Source organism: Rhinoderma darwinii, unplaced genomic scaffold, assembly GCF_050947455.1.
Source record: "Rhinoderma darwinii isolate aRhiDar2 unplaced genomic scaffold, aRhiDar2.hap1 Scaffold_445, whole genome shotgun sequence".
Taxonomy (NCBI): domain Eukaryota; kingdom Metazoa; phylum Chordata; class Amphibia; order Anura; family Rhinodermatidae; genus Rhinoderma; species Rhinoderma darwinii.
This window is the reverse complement of record NW_027463901.1, coordinates 104,125-117,001: the sequence shown is the minus strand read 5'-3', so window position 1 is coordinate 117,001 and position 12,877 is coordinate 104,125. Positions and strand designations below refer to the sequence as shown.

The 12,877-nt window shown below is 47.5% G+C and overlaps 9 non-coding genes across 9 annotated transcripts; all 9 read right to left on the bottom strand.

Annotated features, from left to right (window-relative positions):
* Window positions 1–674: 674 nt before the first annotated feature.
* On the bottom strand, window positions 675–865 carry LOC142715782 (U2 spliceosomal RNA). Its single transcript, XR_012871118.1, has one exon. It is a non-coding gene; the product is annotated as a U2 spliceosomal RNA (small nuclear RNA).
* Window positions 866–2,177: 1,312 nt separating this feature from the next.
* Window positions 2,178–2,368, bottom strand: LOC142715677 (U2 spliceosomal RNA). The gene has a single exon (XR_012871022.1). It is a non-coding gene; the product is annotated as a U2 spliceosomal RNA (small nuclear RNA).
* Window positions 2,369–3,652: 1,284 nt separating this feature from the next.
* LOC142715769 (U2 spliceosomal RNA) lies at window positions 3,653–3,843 on the bottom strand. Its single transcript, XR_012871106.1, has one exon. It is a non-coding gene; the product is annotated as a U2 spliceosomal RNA (small nuclear RNA).
* A 1,308-nt stretch (window positions 3,844–5,151) lies between these two features.
* On the bottom strand, window positions 5,152–5,342 carry LOC142715675 (U2 spliceosomal RNA). Its single transcript, XR_012871021.1, has one exon. It is a non-coding gene; the product is annotated as a U2 spliceosomal RNA (small nuclear RNA).
* A 1,268-nt stretch (window positions 5,343–6,610) lies between these two features.
* On the bottom strand, window positions 6,611–6,801 carry LOC142715674 (U2 spliceosomal RNA). The gene has a single exon (XR_012871020.1). It is a non-coding gene; the product is annotated as a U2 spliceosomal RNA (small nuclear RNA).
* A 1,280-nt stretch (window positions 6,802–8,081) lies between these two features.
* On the bottom strand, window positions 8,082–8,272 carry LOC142715673 (U2 spliceosomal RNA). The gene has a single exon (XR_012871019.1). It is a non-coding gene; the product is annotated as a U2 spliceosomal RNA (small nuclear RNA).
* Window positions 8,273–9,572: 1,300 nt separating this feature from the next.
* LOC142715672 (U2 spliceosomal RNA) lies at window positions 9,573–9,763 on the bottom strand. The gene has a single exon (XR_012871018.1). It is a non-coding gene; the product is annotated as a U2 spliceosomal RNA (small nuclear RNA).
* A 1,276-nt stretch (window positions 9,764–11,039) lies between these two features.
* LOC142715671 (U2 spliceosomal RNA) lies at window positions 11,040–11,230 on the bottom strand. The gene has a single exon (XR_012871017.1). It is a non-coding gene; the product is annotated as a U2 spliceosomal RNA (small nuclear RNA).
* Window positions 11,231–12,538: 1,308 nt separating this feature from the next.
* On the bottom strand, window positions 12,539–12,729 carry LOC142715670 (U2 spliceosomal RNA). The gene has a single exon (XR_012871016.1). It is a non-coding gene; the product is annotated as a U2 spliceosomal RNA (small nuclear RNA).
* Between the last annotated feature and the right edge of the window lie 148 nt (window positions 12,730–12,877).

Sequence of the window (12,877 nt, the reverse complement as noted above, 5' to 3'; positions counted from 1 at the left end):
GGGACTGCAAAATGGAAAATAGGCATCCACCAACTTTACAGACAACTTCTCCTTGCTCCTACAACCTCCATCCTTGCACAGTTTGTTATTCTTCTAGGTAACATAGTAACAAATCCAAATTGCTGCTCTCTTTGTAGGCAAGCAAGGCTTTGTTGCAACTGCAATTCTTACTTCTTCTTGAAATGTAGGGACGACAGTACATTCCATCACATCCATCTAGTGTACACAGGTAGGTCCATTGTGGCGGGCAGGCGAGCGGGCGGGCTGCTTTATTGGCTGTTTGCTGTTCCCCTACTCCACTCCACTATTTGACTGTTGTGCTGCATCAATCAATCAATCAATCAATCAATCAATCAATCAATCAATCAATCAATCAGTGGCTGGCTCAGGTGCAGCTCTTTAACTTACCTAAAAGGGAGGGCGGAGAGAAGACAAGGAAGGTGAATGAGGTGTTCCAATGTGAAATGCCGGAAACACAGAAACACAGACGACACACAACAAGAGGTGGCAATCTATTCATTAATTGCATTTAATCAATGAGCTCATTATCACTCATGCATTGTCCAACAGGTGTTGAAATAATGGGATTAAAAGGGGAGATCCCTTCAGAAAGACAGAAACAATAGCAAAGACAAAAAACACTTTTGGAATCTGCTTTTAGTCAACACATAAGGAAAGGGTGCACCGGTCCTGGAAATACTGCAATACCAGGTCAATGCGTGGAGTGGACAGAGCAAGCTCTATTTCCATCTCCCTGTTCTAAAAATCCATTTAATATATGGTCCCCAGATAGGGGACGTATTAGATATTAAACTGATAAGAACAGATACTACACTTGATCTTAGCCAAAAGGCCGAGAAGCGATAACCCGAACGGGCCGCGCGTTGCCCGAGCCTGCCCGATACTGCTGTTCAGCCCTTGCAGCGATTCAGCCTACTTCTAGGCAATTCCATGGGGCCCTGCAGGCTCACACACTCACAGCTACACGGGAGGTGAATAAAGGCCGGAGAGGAAGCCAGACAGGATTTGCTTCTTTTGCTTGCACCACAATGCAGTGCTGAAAGAGGAGGAATCTACATAAAAACGCCTTCCTGGCAACGCCCAAATGCCCTGCTGCCATGCAGATAAACACTGGCAGCGGCAGCAAGTGCATGCCCACAGCCACCCCTTGTTCCTTCACACCTTGTATCAGCTGTAATCCAGTCCAGTCCAGTGCTGCCTGCTGAGCAGCACTGACCAACACTGCCTGGGCCCAGGCTTTTATCTCTGAGGCCCCATTATGATGTCAGAAAGCTGGCTCTGGAATCCTGAGGGCTCCACTATGACACGTGCAAAGTTCCGTCTGAACTTTATATAAGACGGTGAGGCTCAGTCAGTCACTCAGTGTTGCCTGAGAGGGCAACACTGCAACAGCCGGCCGCCAGGCTGTCTTTTTTTTGCACAGCTAGTTGCCTCCAGGAGGCCACAAGAGGGAGACAAGGGACTGCAAAATGGAAAATAGGCATCCACCAACTTTACAGACAACTTCTCCTTGCTCCTACAACCTCCATCCTTGCACAGTTTGTTATTCTTCTAGGTAACATAGTAACAAATCCAAATTGCTGCTCTCTTTGTAGGCAAGCAAGGCTTTGTTGCAACTGCAATTCTTACTTCTTCTTGAAATGTAGGGACGACAGTACATTCCATCACATCCATCTAGTGTACACAGGTAGGTCCATTGTGGCGGGCAGGCGAGCGGGCGGGCTGCTTTATTGGCTGTTTGCTGTTCCCCTACTCCACTCCACTATTTGACTGTTGTGCTGCATCAATCAATCAATCAATCAATCAATCAATCAATCAATCAATCAATCAATTAATCAATCAATCAATCAATCAATCAGTGGCTGGCTCAGGTGCAGCTCTTTAACTTACCTAAAAGGGAGGGCGGAGAGAAGACAAGGAAGGTGAATGAGGTGTTCCAATGTGAAATGCCGGAAACAGAGAAACACAGACGACACACAACAAGAGGTGGCAATCTATTCATTAATTGCATTTAATCAATGAGCTCATTATCACTCATGCATTGTCCAACAGGTGTTGAAATAATGGGATTAAAAGGGGAGATCCCTTCAGAAAGACAGAAACAATAGCAAAGACAAAAAACACTTTTGGAATCTGCTTTTAGTCAACACATAAGGAAAGGGTGCACCGGTCCTGGAAATACTGCAATACCAGGTCAATGCGTGGAGTGGACAGAGCAAGCTCTATTTCCATCTCCCTGTTCTAAAAATCCATTTAATATATGGTCCCCAGATAGGGGACGTATCAGATATTAAACTGATAAGAACAGATACTACACTTGATCTTAGCCAAAAGGCCGAGAAGCGATAACCCGAACGGGCCGCGCGTTGCCCGAGCCTGCCCGATACTGCTGTTCAGCCCTTGCAGCGATTCAGCCTACTTCTAGGCAATTCCATGGGGCCCTGCAGGCTCACACACTCACAGCTACACGGGAGGTGAATAAAGGCCGGAGAGGAAGCCAGACAGGATTTGCTTCTTTTGCTTGCACCACAATGCAGTGCTGAAAGAGGAGGAATCTACATAAAAACGCCTTCCTGGCAACGCCCAAATGCCCTGCTGCCATGCAGATAAACACTGGCAGCGGCAGCAAGTGCATGCCCACAGCCACCCCTTGTTCCTTCACACCTTGTATCAGCTGTAATCCAGTCCAGTCCAGTGCTGCCTGCTGAGCAGCACTGACCAACACTGCCTGGGCCCAGGCTTTTATCTCTGAGGCCCCATTATGATGTCAGAAAGCTGGCTCTGGAATCCTGAGGGCTCCACTATGACACGTGCAAAGTTCCGTCTGAACTTTATATAAGACGGTGAGGCTCAGTCAGTCACTCAGTGTTGCCTGAGAGGGCAACACTGCAACAGCCGGCCGCCAGGCTGTCTTTTTTTTGCACAGCTAGTTGCCTCCAGGAGGCCACAAGAGGGAGACAAGGGACTGCAAAATGGAAAATAGGCATCCACCAACTTTACAGACAACTTCTCCTTGCTCCTACAACCTCCATCCTTGCACAGTTTGTTATTCTTCTAGGTAACATAGTAACAAATCCAAATTGCTGCTCTCTTTGTAGGCAAGCAAGGCTTTGTTGCAACTGCAATTCTTACTTCTTCTTGAAATGTAGGGACGACAGTACATTCCATCACATCCATCTAGTGTACACAGGTAGGTCCATTGTGGCGGGCAGGCGAGCGGGCGGGCTGCTTTATTGGCTGTTTGCTGTTCCCCTACTCCACTCCACTATTTGACTGTTGTGCTGCATCAATCAATCAATCAATCAATCAATCAATCAATCAATCAATCAATCAGTGGCTGGCTCAGGTGCAGCTCTTTAACTTACCTAAAAGGGAGGGCGGAGAGAAGACAAGGAAGGTGAATGAGGTGTTCCAATGTGAAATGCCGGAAACACAGAAACACAGACGACACACAACAAGAGGTGGCAATCTATTCATTAATTGCATTTAATCAATGAGCTCATTATCACTCATGCATTGTCCAACAGGTGTTGAAATAATGGGATTAAAAGGGGAGATCCCTTCAGAAAGACAGAAACAATAGCAAAGACAAAAAACACTTTTGGAATCTGCTTTTAGTCAACACATAAGGAAAGGGTGCACCGGTCCTGGAAATACTGCAATACCAGGTCAATGCGTGGAGTGGACAGAGCAAGCTCTATTTCCATCTCCCTGTTCTAAAAATCCATTTAATATATGGTCCCCAGATAGGGGACGTATCAGATATTAAACTGATAAGAACAGATACTACACTTGATCTTAGCCAAAAGGCAGAGAAGCGATAACCCGAACGGGCCGCGCGTTGCCCGAGCCTGCCCGATACTGCTGTTCAGCCCTTGCAGCGATTCAGCCTACTTCTAGGCAATTCCATGGGGCCCTGCAGGCTCACACACTCACAGCTACACGGGAGGTGAATAAAGGCCGGAGAAGAAGCCAGACAGGATTTGCTTCTTTTGCTTGCACCACAATGCAGTGCTGAAAGAGGAGGAATCTACATAAAAACGCCTTCCTGGCAACGCCCAAATGCCCTGCTGCCATGCAGATAAACACTGGCAGCGGCAGCAAGTGCATGCCCACAGCCACCCCTTGTTCCTTCACACCTTGTATCAGCTGTAATCCAGTCCAGTCCAGTGCTGCCTGCTGAGCAGCACTGACCAACACTGCCTGGGCCCAGGCTTTTATCTCTGAGGCCCCATTATGATGTCAGAAAGCTGGCTCTGGAATCCTGAGGGCTCCACTATGACACGTGCAAAGTTCCGTCTGAACTTTATATAAGACGGTGAGGCTCAGTCAGTCACTCAGTGTTGCCTGAGAGGGCAACACTGCAACAGCCGGCCGCCAGGCTGTCTTTTTTTTGCACAGCTAGTTGCCTCCAGGAGGCCACAAGAGGGAGACAAGGGACTGCAAAATGGAAAATAGGCATCCACCAACTTTACAGACAACTTCTCCTTGCTCCTACAACCTCCATCCTTGCACAGTTTGTTATTCTTCTAGGTAACATAGTAACAAATCCAAATTGCTGCTCTCTTTGTAGGCAAGCAAGGCTTTGTTGCAACTGCAATTCTTACTTCTTCTTGAAATGTAGGGACGACAGTACATTCCATCACATCCATCTAGTGTACACAGGTAGGTCCATTGTGGCGGGCAGGCGAGCGGGCGGGCTGCTTTATTGGCTGTTTGCTGTTCCCCTACTCCACTCCACTATTTGACTGTTGTGCTGCATCAATCAATCAATCAATCAATCAATCAATCAATCAATCAATCAATCAATCAATCAATCAATCAATCAATCAGTGGCTGGCTCAGGTGCAGCTCTTTAACTTACCTAAAAGGGAGGGCGGAGAGAAGACAAGGAAGGTGAATGAGGTGTTCCAATGTGAAATGCCGGAAACACAGAAACACAGACGACACACAACAAGAGGTGGCAATCTATTCATTAATTGCATTTAATCAATGAGCTCATTATCACTCATGCATTGTCCAACAGGTGTTGAAATAATGGGATTAAAAGGGGAGATCCCTTCAGAAAGACAGAAACAATAGCAAAGACAAAAAACACTTTTGGAATCTGCTTTTAGTCAACACATAAGGAAAGGGTGCACCGGTCCTGGAAATACTGCAATACCAGGTCAATGCGTGGAGTGGACAGAGCAAGCTCTATTTCCATCTCCCTGTTCTAAAAATCCATTTAATATATGGTCCCCAGATAGGGGACGTATCAGATATTAAACTGATAAGAACAGATACTACACTTGATCTTAGCCAAAAGGCCGAGAAGCGATAACCCGAACGGGCCGCGCGTTGCCCGAGCCTGCCCGATACTGCTGTTCAGCCCTTGCAGCGATTCAGCCTACTTCTAGGCAATTCCATGGGGCCCTGCAGGCTCACACACTCACAGCTACACGGGAGGTGAATAAAGGCCGGAGAGGAAGCCAGACAGGATTTGCTTCTTTTGCTTGCACCACAATGCAGTGCTGAAAGAGGAGGAATCTACATAAAAACGCCTTCCTGGCAACGCCCAAATGCCCTGCTGCCATGCAGATAAACACTGGCAGCGGCAGCAAGTGCATGCCCACAGCCACCCCTTGTTCCTTCACACCTTGTATCAGCTGTAATCCAGTCCAGTCCAGTGCTGCCTGCTGAGCAGCACTGACCAACACTGCCTGGGCCTAGGCTTTTATCTCTGAGGCCCCATTATGATGTCAGAAAGCTGGCTCTGGAATCCTGAGGGCTCCACTATGACACGTGCAAAGTTCCGTCTGAACTTTATATAAGACGGTGAGGCTCAGTCAGTCACTCAGTGTTGCCTGAGAGGGCAACACTGCAACAGCCGGCCGCCAGGCTGTCTTTTTTTTGCACAGCTAGTTGCCTCCAGGAGGCCACAAGAGGGAGACAAGGGACTGCAAAATGGAAAATAGGCATCCACCAACTTTACAGACAACTTCTCCTTGCTCCTACAACCTCCATCCTTGCACAGTTTGTTATTCTTCTAGGTAACATAGTAACAAATCCAAATTGCTGCTCTCTTTGTAGGCAAGCAAGGCTTTGTTGCAACTGCAATTCTTACTTCTTCTTGAAATGTAGGGACGACAGTACATTCCATCACATCCATCTAGTGTACACAGGTAGGTCCATTGTGGCGGGCGGGCTGCTTTATTGGCTGTTTGCTGTTCCCCTACTCCACTCCACTATTTGACTGTTGTGCTGCATCAATCAATCAATCAATCAATCAATCAATCAATCAATCAATCAGTGGCTGGCTCAGGTGCAGCTCTTTAACTTACCTAAAAGGGAGGGCGGAGAGAAGACAAGGAAGGTGAATGAGGTGTTCCAATGTGAAATGCCGGAAACACAGAAACACAGACGACACACAACAAGAGGTGGCAATCTATTCATTAATTGCATTTAATCAATGAGCTCATTATCACTCATGCATTGTCCAACAGGTGTTGAAATAATGGGATTAAAAGGGGAGATCCCTTCAGAAAGACAGAAACAATAGCAAAGACAAAAAACACTTTTGGAATCTGCTTTTAGTCAACACATAAGGAAAGGGTGCACCGGTCCTGGAAATACTGCAATACCAGGTCAATGCGTGGAGTGGACAGAGCAAGCTCTATTTCCATCTCCCTGTTCTAAAAATCCATTTAATATATGGTCCCCAGATAGGGGACGTATCAGATATTAAACTGATAAGAACAGATACTACACTTGATCTTAGCCAAAAGGCCGAGAAGCGATAACCCGAACGGGCCGCGCGTTGCCCGAGCCTGCCCGATACTGCTGTTCAGCCCTTGCAGCGATTCAGCCTACTTCTAGGCAATTCCATGGGGCCCTGCAGGCTCACACACTCACAGCTACACGGGAGGTGAATAAAGGCCGGAGAGGAAGCCAGACAGGATTTGCTTCTTTTGCTTGCACCACAATGCAGTGCTGAAAGAGGAGGAATCTACATAAAAACGCCTTCCTGGCAACGCCCAAATGCCCTGCTGCCATGCAGATAAACACTGGCAGCGGCAGCAAGTGCATGCCCACAGCCACCCCTTGTTCCTTCACACCTTGTATCAGCTGTAATCCAGTCCAGTCCAGTGCTGCCTGCTGAGCAGCACTGACCAACACTGCCTGGGCCCAGGCTTTTATCTCTGAGGCCCCATAATGATGTCAGAAAGCTGGCTCTGGAATCCTGAGGGCTCCACTATGACACGTGCAAAGTTCCGTCTGAACTTTATATAAGACGGTGAGGCTCAGTCAGTCACTCAGTGTTGCCTGAGAGGGCAACACTGCAACAGCCGGCCGCCAGGCTGTCTTTTTTTTGCACAGCTAGTTGCCTCCAGGAGGCCACAAGAGGGAGACAAGGGACTGCAAAATGGAAAATAGGCATCCACCAACTTTACAGACAACTTCTCCTTGCTCCTACAACCTCCATCCTTGCACAGTTTGTTATTCTTCTAGGTAACATAGTAACAAATCCAAATTGCTGCTCTCTTTGTAGGCAAGCAAGGCTTTGTTGCAACTGCAATTCTTACTTCTTCTTGAAATGTAGGGACGACAGTACATTCCATCACATCCATCTAGTGTACACAGGTAGGTCCATTGTGGCGGGCAGGCGAGCGGGCGGGCTGCTTTATTGGCTGTTTGCTGTTCCCCTACTCCACTCCACTATTTGACTGTTGTGCTGCATCAATCAATCAATCAATCAATCAATCAATCAATCAATCAATCAGTGGCTGGCTCAGGTGCAGCTCTTTAACTTACCTAAAAGGGAGGGCGGAGAGAAGACAAGGAAGGTGAATGAGGTGTTCCAATGTGAAATGCCGGAAACACAGAAACACAGACGACACACAACAAGAGGTGGCAATCTATTCATTAATTGCATTTAATCAATGAGCTCATTATCACTCATGCATTGTCCAACAGGTGTTGAAATAATGGGATTAAAAGGGGAGATCCCTTCAGAAAGACAGAAACAATAGCAAAGACAAAAAACACTTTTGGAATCTGCTTTTAGTCAACACATAAGGAAAGGGTGCACCGGTCCTGGAAATACTGCAATACCAGGTCAATGCGTGGAGTGGACAGAGCAAGCTCTATTTCCATCTCCCTGTTCTAAAAATCCATTTAATATATGGTCCCCAGATAGGGGACGTATCAGATATTAAACTGATAAGAACAGATACTACACTTGATCTTAGCCAAAAGGCCGAGAAGCGATAACCCGAACGGGCCGCGCGTTGCCCGAGCCTGCCCGATACTGCTGTTCAGCCCTTGCAGCGATTCAGCCTACTTCTAGGCAATTCCATGGGGCCCTGCAGGCTCACACACTCACAGCTACACGGGAGGTGAATAAAGGCCGGAGAGGAAGCCAGACAGGATTTGCTTCTTTTGCTTGCACCACAATGCAGTGCTGAAAGAGGAGGAATCTACATAAAAACGCCTTCCTGGCAACGCCCAAATGCCCTGCTGCCATGCAGATAAACACTGGCAGCGGCAGCAAGTGCATGCCCACAGCCACCCCTTGTTCCTTCACACCTTGTATCAGCTGTAATCCAGTCCAGTCCAGTGCTGCCTGCTGAGCAGCACTGACCAACACTGCCTGGGCCCAGGCTTTTATCTCTGAGGCCCCATTATGATGTCAGAAAGCTGGCTCTGGAATCCTGAGGGCTCCACTATGACACGTGCAAAGTTCCGTCTGAACTTTATATAAGACGGTGAGGCTCAGTCAGTCACTCAGTGTTGCCTGAGAGGGCAACACTGCAACAGCCGGCCGCCAGGCTGTCTTTTTTTTGCACAGCTAGTTGCCTCCAGGAGGCCACAAGAGGGAGACAAGGGACTGCAAAATGGAAAATAGGCATCCACCAACTTTACAGACAACTTCTCCTTGCTCCTACAACCTCCATCCTTGCACAGTTTGTTATTCTTCTAGGTAACATAGTAACAAATCCAAATTGCTGCTCTCTTTGTAGGCAAGCAAGGCTTTGTTGCAACTGCAATTCTTACTTCTTCTTGAAATGTAGGGACGACAGTACATTCCATCACATCCATCTAGTGTACACAGGTAGGTCCATTGTGGCGGGCAGGCGAGCGGGCGGGCTGCTTTATTGGCTGTTTGCTGTTCCCCTACTCCACTCCACTATTTGACTGTTGTGCTGCATCAATCAATCAATCAATCAATCAATCAATCAATCAATCAATCAATCAATCAATCAATCAATCAGTGGCTGGCTCAGGTGCAGCTCTTTAACTTACCTAAAAGGGAGGGCGGAGAGAAGACAAGGAAGGTGAATGAGGTGTTCCAATGTGAAATGCCGGAAACACAGAAACACAGACGACACACAACAAGAGGTGGCAATCTATTCATTAATTGCATTTAATCAATGAGCTCATTATCACTCATGCATTGTCCAACAGGTGTTGAAATAATGGGATTAAAAGGGGAGATCCCTTCAGAAAGACAGAAACAATAGCAAAGACAAAAAACACTTTTGGAATCTGCTTTTAGTCAACACATAAGGAAAGGGTGCACCGGTCCTGGAAATACTGCAATACCAGGTCAATGCGTGGAGTGGACAGAGCAAGCTCTATTTCCATCTCCCTGTTCTAAAAATCCATTTAATATATGGTCCCCAGATAGGGGACGTATCAGATATTAAACTGATAAGAACAGATACTACACTTGATCTTAGCCAAAAGGCCGAGAAGCGATAACCCGAACGGGCCGCGCGTTGCCCGAGCCTGCCCGATACTGCTGTTCAGCCCTTGCAGCGATTCAGCCTACTTCTAGGCAATTCCATGGGGCCCTGCAGGCTCACACACTCACAGCTACACGGGAGGTGAATAAAGGCCGGAGAGGAAGCCAGACAGGATTTGCTTCTTTTGCTTGCACCACAATGCAGTGCTGAAAGAGGAGGAATCTACATAAAAACGCCTTCCTGGCAACGCCCAAATGCCCTGCTGCCATGCAGATAAACACTGGCAGCGGCAGCAAGTGCATGCCCACAGCCACCCCTTGTTCCTTCACACCTTGTATCAGCTGTAATCCAGTCCAGTCCAGTGCTGCCTGCTGAGCAGCACTGACCAACACTGCCTGGGCCCAGGCTTTTATCTCTGAGGCCCCATTATGATGTCAGAAAGCTGGCTCTGGAATCCTGAGGGCTCCACTATGACACGTGCAAAGTTCCGTCTGAACTTTATATAAGACGGTGAGGCTCAGTCAGTCACTCAGTGTTGCCTGAGAGGGCAACACTGCAACAGCCGGCCGCCAGGCTGTCTTTTTTTTGCACAGCTAGTTGCCTCCAGGAGGCCACAAGAGGGAGACAAGGGACTGCAAAATGGAAAATAGGCATCCACCAACTTTACAGACAACTTCTCCTTGCTCCTACAACCTCCATCCTTGCACAGTTTGTTATTCTTCTAGGTAACATAGTAACAAATCCAAATTGCTGCTCTCTTTGTAGGCAAGCAAGGCTTTGTTGCAACTGCAATTCTTACTTCTTCTTGAAATGTAGGGACGACAGTACATTCCATCACATCCATCTAGTGTACACAGGTAGGTCCATTGTGGCGGGCAGGCGAGCGGGCGGGCTGCTTTATTGGCTGTTTGCTGTTCCCCTACTCCACTCCACTATTTGACTGTTGTGCTGCATCAATCAATCAATCAATCAATCAATCAATCAATCAATCAGTGGCTGGCTCAGGTGCAGCTCTTTAACTTACCTAAAAGGGAGGGCGGAGAGAAGACAAGGAAGGTGAATGAGGTGTTCCAATGTGAAATGCCGGAAACACAGAAACACAGACGACACACAACAAGAGGTGGCAATCTATTCATTAATTGCATTTAATCACTGAGCTCATTATCACTCATGCATTGTCCAACAGGTGTTGAAATAATGGGATTAAAAGGGGAGATCCCTTCAGAAAGACAGAAACAATAGCAAAGACAAAAAACACTTTTGGAATCTGCTTTTAGTCAACACATAAGGAAAGGGTGCACCGGTCCTGGAAATACTGCAATACCAGGTCAATGCGTGGAGTGGACAGAGCAAGCTCTATTTCCATCTCCCTGTTCTAAAAATCCATTTAATATATGGTCCCCAGATAGGGGACGTATCAGATATTAAACTGATAAGAACAGATACTACACTTGATCTTAGCCAAAAGGCCGAGAAGCGATAACCCGAACGGGCCGCGCGTTGCCCGAGCCTGCCCGATACTGCTGTTCAGCCCTTGCAGCGATTCAGCCTACTTCTAGGCAATTCCATGGGGCCCTGCAGGCTCACACACTCACAGCTACACGGGAGGTGAATAAAGGCCGGAGAGGAAGCCAGACAGGATTTGCTTCTTTTGCTTGCACCACAATGCAGTGCTGAAAGAGGAGGAATCTACATAAAAACGCCTTCCTGGCAACGCCCAAATGCCCTGCTGCCATGCAGATAAACACTGGCAGCGGCAGCAAGTGCATGCCCACAGCCACCCCTTGTTCCTTCACACCTTGTATCAGCTGTAATCCAGTCCAGTCCAGTGCTGCCTGCTGAGCAGCACTGACCAACACTGCCTGGGCCCAGGCTTTTATCTCTGAGGCCCCATTATGATGTCAGAAAGCTGGCTCTGGAATCCTGAGGGCTCCACTATGACACGTGCAAAGTTCCGTCTGAACTTTATATAAGACGGTGAGGCTCAGTCAGTCACTCAGTGTTGCCTGAGAGGGCAACACTGCAACAGCCGGCCGCCAGGCTGTCTTTTTTTTGCACAGCTAGTTGCCTCCAGGAGGCCACAAGAGGGAGACAAGGGACTGCAAAATGGAAAATAGGCATCCACCAACTTTACAGACAACTTCTCCTTGCTCCTACAACCTCCATCCTTGCACAGTTTGTTATTCTTCTAGGTAACATAGTAACAAATCCAAATTGCTGCTCTCTTTGTAGGCAAGCAAGGCTTTGTTGCAACTGCAATTCTTACTTCTTCTTGAAATGTAGGGACGACAGTACATTCCATCACATCCATCTAGTGTACACAGGTAGGTCCATTGTGGCGGGCAGGCGAGCGGGCGGGCTGCTTTATTGGCTGTTTGCTGTTCCCCTACTCCACTCCACTATTTGACTGTTGTGCTGCATCAATCAATCAATCAATCAATCAATCAATCAATCAATCAATCAATCAATTAATCAATCAATCAATCAATCAGTGGCTGGCTCAGGTGCAGCTCTTTAACTTACCTAAAAGGGAGGGCGGAGAGAAGACAAGGAAGGTGAATGAGGTGTTCCAATGTGAAATGCCGGAAACACAGAAACACAGACGACACACAACAAGAGGTGGCAATCTATTCATTAATTGCATTTAATCAATGAGCTCATTATCACTCATGCATTGTCCAACAGGTGTTGAAATAATGGGATTAAAAGGGGAGATCCCTTCAGAAAGACAGAAACAATAGCAAAGACAAAAAACACTTTTGGAATCTGCTTTTAGTCAACACATAAGGAAAGGGTGCACCGGTCCTGGAAATACTGCAATACCAGGTCAATGCGTGGAGTGGACAGAGCAAGCTCTATTTCCATCTCCCTGTTCTAAAAATCCATTTAATATATGGTCCCCAGATAGGGGACGTATCAGATATTAAACTGATAAGAACAGATACTACACTTGATCTTAGCCAAAAGGCCGAGAAGCGATAACCCGAACGGGCCGCGCGTTGCCCGAGCCTGCCCGATACTGCTGTTCAGCCCTTGCAGCGATTCAGCCTACTTCTAGGCAATTCCATGGGGCCCTGCAGGCTCACACACTCACAGCTACACGGGAGGTGAATAAAGGCCGGAGAGGA